The sequence below is a fragment of the Plecotus auritus genome (genome assembly GCF_963455305.1).
Source record: "Plecotus auritus genome assembly, chromosome: 13".
In the NCBI taxonomy this organism is placed as follows: domain Eukaryota; kingdom Metazoa; phylum Chordata; class Mammalia; order Chiroptera; family Vespertilionidae; genus Plecotus; species Plecotus auritus.
The window spans coordinates 13,162,842-13,170,511 of NC_137779.1; the positions used below are offsets into that span (position 1 = coordinate 13,162,842).

Below are 7,670 nucleotides of genomic sequence, written 5' to 3' on the forward strand. Positions count from 1 at the left end.
TTTCAGCTTGTTGGGTGGCATCAGTTGGGTCAAGCACCCTCAGAAAAATTTACAGCAACTCATTCATTCTTTTTTGCAACACAAGTTTATTGAGAGGAAATTGTGTTCCCACCTGTAAGGAGCTCAGAGGAGGTTGAGAGCTGGCTGGTACGTGAACTAAGCTTGGCAGTGTTGGGAGGGCAGGCCAGATGGGAACGCAGCCTGGGCAAATGCATGATGGCTGGAAAACCCCAGCAGGTTTGGCAGTGGCTGGGGAGTGAGGATGGAGGCCAGATGCTGTTGTCAAGGTAACCAGGGTTAGCCCACAGAGGGCCTAGCTGTCAGGCTCAAGCAGGGGGCGCTGGACAGAAGGCTCCTGAACTGGCCCAGCCAAAGCTGGACCCTCAAGCTCTCTTCAGAGGAACTATGATTGGCTGGTGAGGCAGCCTGAGGTTGGCAGAAGAGACCAGGTCCAGACACATGTCAGAAATGACCCCAGGCCCACAGGAGGAGGGGGAGGATGGAAGAGGGTTTTGAAGGAAGGGAGTTGGACCACTTATCTTTGCAACCTTCTCATCTCAGGCCTGCTGCAGCAGTGACCCTAAAGCAGGGACCCTAAGCGTAGGGAGGGTCTGGGAGAGTAAGAGGGGGAGGAATGCTGCCTCATCTGGGAGGGGCCTGGGGAGCATTCACTTAAAAAGGTCACCCCACTCTTAGCAAAGTATGCCACGGGAAACTGGATTAACTGCACAGGCCTGTGGGAGGGCTCCTGACTATCCTCAAAATCCTCACTCCTCAGCTTCCACTTTCCATCTGAAAAACGGGGCTGCAATTTTAACTTATGACAGAACACACCACTTACACAAGGCTGAGAGGAAGGGGAGAGGAAGGGTGAGTCCATCCAGCCCCGTCTGGGTCCAGGCAGAACAGCGGACACTGGCCCCAGCCCACCCACCCACCCACCTCTGCCTGGCCAAGAGGCTGGCAGAACCCAGCCCTAGCCAGCATGGAGCGTGTTTGATTTGGACCCAGCTCCAGTGTGGTGTAGGGGCTGGATCTGTAGCTAAAAATACCCAGCAGCCAGGCCAGCTGCTCAGCGCTTCCTCAGAGGTGGCAGGGCCAGGGCAGGCCAGCTGAGGAGCTGGGTACTCCCACAAGCGGGGGGTGGGTGGGGGGAGACTGCTTCCTTACCTGTGAGATGTTCTGGGGACCCATGTCATTCTTCTTTTATTCACCAAGAATTCCTGGAGAGGTTTAGGAAGACAAGAAAGATACTTTAAACTGCTCCTTGCCACAGACTCCAAGGGGAGCTGGCCAGGTGGTACTTGTGGGGCTAACTCACTTGGCCAGCCCAGGTTAGGATGGTTAGTGACATGCCTATGGGGCCTACTTCCCTGGTGCCTCAGAACATCCTGAGGGGCCACGACACACCTGAGGGGTCATCCACTCCACGTGAGGCTGAAGACACTGAGCCTTCACAGACTAAACTATTCTCTGAGGTCCCAGAGATGGGCGGTGGCCCGGGGTGCCCTGGGGAGTCACTGCCATACCAAATGTTTCCCCAAAAAACATTTTGAGACTCAGAAGCGGCTCAAAAGGTTATCCGCCCATTTCCTCCTCCCGGTTCACTCGGGGAGACCACTGATCCCAGCGGAGCAGGGACCTGCCAAGGTCACAGGCCAGTTGGAGACAGCAGTGGACCCAGATGGCCTTGAGATGGCGGAGTGCCTCTCTCCACAGTCCACGCAGTCCTCTCCACCCAGAGGGTCCAAAAGGTCATAGTCCACGCTGGGCTCTCGGTAGCTGGGCCGGAAGAGGCAGGACCCTGGAGTCCGTAGTAAGGTAGTCTGGCTGCCTCCCGGCCTCCGTCGCGCCAGCGGCACGCCCTTCCGCCCGGCCGGGCCGGCGTGGCCCTCCCTCTCCAGGCAGCCCCAAGGGCTTGACGCCAGGAGCGGCCCCGCCCATCGCCCCCTGGGTGACCGGTGGGCGGGGCCGCCCTCTGGGCAAGAAGGAATGACAGCCCGCCCCGCCCCAGGAGGTAATGGGGGTGGGGAGGGCGGGTAACACAAAAATGTAGAAGGGGTGGAGGAGAAAAGGAAGCAGGGAGAAGGTATCCTGAAGAGGATCCTTCCAGGTCATGGGGACACCTCTCCCTTCCAAGAATCACACCCAGACCACAGTTTAGCACCTAATTGCTCCCTAATTGGTCCCAGGGCGGGAGTGGAAGAACTGGCTGTGGCCCTCCAGGCTGCTGCCGTAAAGGGAGGGTTTAAACCCATTATTAACAATCCGAGGCCACAGCAGGTAGACCCCTGGCCCGAAAGCCCCGGGGCTCTATCCCCAGGGACACAGGCCACCCTCAGGCGGCTGAACTGCAGGTGAGGATTGAGAGCCTGAGTGGACTCATCAGTGAGGAGCTGAACTTAATTTAAACCAGAGGTCTGAGGGAAGAGGTTCGTCCACTTTTACAGAGCTTTTCCCGTCTCCCCTCATGCCAGGTAAGAGACGGGTGCAGGTGCGGTGGGGTGCACCCATCCCCAGCAAAGGACAAGAAGGACCTAGCCCGGCTTATCTGGGACTGGAGAGGCATGGTAGCCAGAAGGAGCCAAGTGCACCGCACAGATTACTTTCCACCAGACTGCTCTCCCGGCTCCCAGCAGTGATGCCAGCAGACAGCTGGCACAGGAGGGAGCCCAAAATAACCCAGACAGCTGGGGCAAGGGGGTGCCATGAACACAGGCGCTGGCTGTTAGTCAAGACACCTGGAACCCCGTCCTGGCTGCCTGTGGTGACCTCCTGACCTTGGGTAATTTATACTCCAGTAGGGGGTTGTGACACCCCACCCCCCAAATCATGACTGGTCATGGAGCAGGGGGGCAGGCCACCATCCTGACTCAAACTACACAGGAGGAAGAATGACGCTGCCTCCCAGCCTTCCCCACAGGAGCCTTCCCCTTTGCCGGGAGGCTCAGCCACGTGCTTGGGGTGGGCCGGTGGGGGAGGAGCTGGAAGGCAGCCCAGCCTCCACTCCCTCCAGCCACATCGGAATGGAGGCCGACCAGTGTGAAGCCTCAAAGCGAGGCCAGCCCCCTAAATCGTACTTAATCCTCCCAACACCCTTTTCGGCATGCATCGTTATCATTTTACACAGGAGACGCACCCAAGGTCACCAGCTCGGTGGAGAGTCAAGCCCACAGCTGCCTGACTTAGAGCCTCCCTGGATTAAGCACCGAGTTGCGCACAACAAAACCTCAGGTCAAGCCCTGCAGGCTCCCCCAGACCTCAGACTAGCCCTCACACTGAGGGGTGGTGTGAAAGTGGGCAGGGCTGATCTGATCCAGAGGCCAAGCTGGGAGCCAAACGGGGGAGGGGCAGGCAGTTCAATCCGAGGCACCTGGGCCCAAATGGTTCATCAAAGTCATCACCTTCTAGAGACCACATGGGGGAGGGGGCCGAGATCAAGGGCCACATCGTCTCCAGCTGTGGAGCTTCCCGGAGACAAAGCAAGTGGGAAACGGCGTGCACAAAGCTTGTGTTGGGAGAATTAGGAAGAGCTGCCATTGTTACGAGGACAACGACTCTGTGCCAAGCACCGAGTTCTCCTCCTCACAACACCCCAGGTGTTACCTAGTCCCTAAAGTTCTCAAAATGTGTTCCCACATGGTAGAAGCAGCACCAGCCCGGGACTTGTTAGAAATGCAAGTTTGGGGCCCCACCTACTGAATCGGAAACTCGAGGACAGGCCCAGAATCAGTTCCACTGTGTGACTGGGCTGTGAACTAGTTCGAGAATCGCCGACCTACCCCCACTTTGCACATGGGCCCAGAGACTGTGCAGCCTGAGCTAGGCAATAGTAGGTAAATAGCTAGCCGGCTGGTGGGACGCTAGAAACAGGGCTGGTTTGGGTGTGGGGTTGCAAAGGAGATCGTGGGAATTCCCAGGAAGCAGAAGAGGCAAGAAATCTCTTACAGGAAGCTGTCCAGGCCTCAGGTCTTGTGCTTCACCTCCCTGGCAGCCAGACATGGCAGGAGAAGAGGCCAGCTCAGAGTCACCCCACTCGCCCCGACTGGGGGCAGGAAGGAAGGGACCGGGCAGGGCGGGGCTTCCTGGCAGCCGAGGAGTCTTTCAGAGGCATCCAGGGCCCTCCCCCCACCACAAAACACCGCAGGGAAACCCTGGCCCGGGCCGCCTCTCCTGTGCTACTAAATACGGCAGAGAATTGCAAGCCCCAAACTCCTGACAACAGAAGCTTGACAGGCGGGGATGGATGGGCCCAGCAGGCCGCCGATTTCACACACACAGTCCTACACATCTGTGTGGGGGAGGGGCTGCGGAACCAGCCTAGCCGGTTTGAGGTGTCCGCCCTCCCAGGGCTCCAGGCCAAAGACCCCCAAATCTCCCTTGCAGGTTGGGAAAGGGCTCACACCTACCTTAGTAGTATTGTCAGAGTCAAACTAGGCCTGCTCCTGCTGTCCAGAGGAGGACGGTCCATTCTGGGGGTACCGCGTCTCTGGCCAAGAGCCTGGGGGGTGGAAGGGAGAAGCCAGAGGGTTTGTTAGGGAATTGACGGCCACAAACCATACAGGACCTCCTGGACGACAGGGGATCCTTACAAATGTGCCCCCCGCCCCCTTCCTAGCTGCCAAGGCAGCCTTACTCTGGAATGGTTAAGGGTGTATGTGTGTGTGGGGGGGGTGAGTGTGTGGCTGAGTCACCAAGGTTCAGCTCGGGCGACAAGCAGCAGGAGGCGACTCATCTGCATTTCCAAAGGCCCGCCCCGTCCACATCCCCTCCCCCAGCCAGGGCCAGAGATGTTTACCCAGGAGTCCTCCGCCTGGGGGGGACCCCGGGGAAAGCCAGCTCAGCTTTCCCAGGCCTCCCCCTCCCCCCTCCTCAGCCTCTAGAGCGCCGGGTTGGAGGGCGTGCCCTGTACGACCAGATCCAGCGTCGGTGGCTTCCATGAGGGCCTCACGCCAAAGGGGGCCCCCTGCGCCTCGGGCTCGATTATCAAAGGGCGCTTGCGAGCCAGACCTGGGCGCCGAGGCCCTGGTGTGCAACCTGGGGTCAGGGGGCGGCCTCGAGGCCCCGATCGGCCCCCGTGGCCCTTTGCTACTGGCTCCTGCGCGGGAGGGAAGCCAGGCCTCCTGGTGCCCGCGGGGGCTCTCCGACCCGGGTGCAGGGTTCGAGCCAGCTGCGCAACCCGAGCTCGACGTCGAGGCCTCCCGGCCAGGGGCGTCCACCCAGGCGGAGGCCTGGAGCGTGGGCGACGGTGCGCCGGCCTCCCCTCCCCCTCCCCCCTCCCGCCTGGCGCGCAGCAGCCGCCACCGCCCGAGCCGCGGGCGGCGCGCGAAATGGCGCCGGTCTGTGCGCCTCGCCCCGCGGAGGCGAGTGCCGAAGCCCCAGCGCGCGACGCCCCCAAGCCCGGGGGTCCCCGAAACGGTCTCCGCTACTAGCCACCGGCTCGGGGCTCTGTGTCCTGCGGACTCTCGGGGTCTGTCCCTGCCGAAGGACCCCCACCTGCCCTGGGCGCGCAACGACTACGGGAGGAAGGACGAGGAGAGCAGAGCGGCCGCCATGAGCTGCCCGGCCCGCCTCGGCTCAGAACCTGAAAATAAAACTTGTGTTGGGAGGAAGGGAGGGGCGAGCGCGGCCGGGAGAAGCGGCGGCGCCAGGGCTGCAGGCGGCGAGGTGCTGCGTCATGGTGCCAACATGGACGCCGGCCCTTTGTCCTTTGTGGCTTAGGGAGCGCAGGCGCGCCCGAGAGCCCGAGAGCCGGATTCGGGGTGCCAGACCCCCCAGCCCAAAGGGAAAGGGTCCCTAGGCCTGGCGGGGACATTTCATCGTCTTCTGAGTACCCCCAACTCCAAAGCACTTCAATTTCTTCTCCCCACCAAGGCTCAGATCTAGAAAAACGAGGGGCGAGCGTAGGCAACTGCATGGATGCCCGAAGTCGCTGGGGAGCCTCCTCTCGCCTCCCGGGCAGAAGGGGCACAGGGTCCGAAGAGCCCTCCTCGGCCCCCAACCCCTCCCGGACCCGGCTGTCAAACATAAAAAGCGCCACACACCCTCTCCCCTCAGCTCCCACACATTTGCAGCCTTTGGCCTGCTCGAAAAACAGATTTCCTCGAAGGGGCAAAAGGCACTTTTTTTTTTCTTTTAACTTACCCGTTCAGCCCGGTGCCATGGAATCTGAAAATCAAGCTGGGCGGAGGGTTGGGAGATTGTTATTGGAAAAAAATATCTTTGTGGGAGACTGTTTAGTTGGGAATATTTGGGGAAATGGTGGTGCCTTTTTTGTTGTTGTTACCTTTTTGTAAGTTACACTCTCATGGCATTTTCTGCTCCTTCCACTTCTGTAAACTTTCCAGGGTTGGGTTGGCAAAAGGCGGCTTCGCTGAGGACTGTTTACTGCTCTGGATATAGCAATGGTGTGACCGTCATTAAGAGACAAAAGGCGAAAACACACAATCAAATCAAACAAAAGGCAAAGAGACACGCGGCCATCCCAACCACCATAGAAAATACCCACGAGTTAACGTTGGTGTTTGGCTCGCACCAGCCAGGACTTGTTTTCCAGTTTTAATCTAGTTTCCTGTGACGGCTTTTCGTCTCCACACAAAGAGGTCTTCCTTTCTCTCACCCACCCCTCCACCCAGACCAGAAAAACAGAGCTGTTTTCCTCCAAACAGATCGATTTTCAAAGAAAGTGTACATGTTACTGGGAAGAAAGCTGACTGGCATTTATTGCTGTAAACATTTCCAAAAGCTTCAAGCTAAAGCCTTAGCTTTATAAAAGCAAAATCGTCTAAAAGCATTCTTAACTGGCTTATATTAGACAAGAGCGACAAAGACAGACATGCAGATGAAGGTTCAGAAAATTAAGGACATCTCAGCAACATTAACATGAAAACTGTACTGCGTAAGGACAGAATGGATTGGGTACTTACAACGTAAAAGATTTTTAAAAACTTAAAAAGAGTAACAACTGCTTACAGTTATTTTGTTGCTGCCATTTCGCTAGTCCTAAAACTATTACATTTAAAACATTACCTTGTTAAAAAAGAGAGGAGTTAATAAGATGGCCAGGTTTAAGTGTTTAATAGAGGAAACTATATATATTTAAAAATTTATTGTTCAGTTAAGAGAATACAGATTAAGACAGCTCCAAGCTCCCCCCACCACCCACCCAAGAAAAAAAGAGGAAAAAAATTAAATATGTCATTTACTTAGTTTTTTGGAATTCAAAATTGTTAACTGCTGACATTAATGGTGTGCTATGACCTAGTTATACAAGACAAAGATGGATTCCAAGTCATAAGGAAAAATCCAGATCTTTTTAAAAAGTCTTCTTCATTCTTCCAATTGTGAGTCCTTTAGCCTGTTGACAAATGTTAAACACAACACTGAGGCGTCCTGAACTGGATGGTGGAGTCAAAGGAAAAGCATTCCCCATTTGCAACAAAGGAAAAACCCACTTGGCCATTTAATTCCATTGCAGAAAAATGGCTCCCCTCATCTGTTGGCCTCTCCTTGGTGTCTGATGAAGGATGTTTTGAGATCAGCGTCTAATAACTCAAGCCCTATAGAAGCCGCGCGCCGATTGGCTGTCGCGCCCTGCCGCCCTGCTCCAGCCAATTACCTACCCACGGCCAAATTACGAACCCCGAAAAGAGCCCCAATATGAAATACAC

General features: G+C 56.6%; 1 long non-coding RNA gene across 6 annotated transcripts; it reads right to left on the bottom strand.

Moving 5' to 3' along the window:
- Positions 1-75: 75 nt before the first annotated feature.
- On the bottom strand, positions 76-7,578 carry LOC308238559. Of its 6 annotated transcripts, XR_013959581.1 has the most exons (6): positions 7,455-7,518; positions 7,206-7,357; positions 6,287-6,392; positions 4,410-4,501; positions 1,171-1,223; positions 76-249 (listed from the first exon to the last, which is right to left on the bottom strand). It is a non-coding gene; the product is annotated as an uncharacterized lncRNA (long non-coding RNA). The 6 variants fall into 6 exon arrangements; XR_013959579.1 differs by lacking the exon at positions 7,206-7,357 and having other exon boundaries at positions 7,455-7,578; XR_013959580.1 differs by lacking the exon at positions 7,206-7,357 and having other exon boundaries at positions 76-426; positions 7,455-7,578.
- Positions 7,579-7,670: the final 92 nt, after the last annotated feature.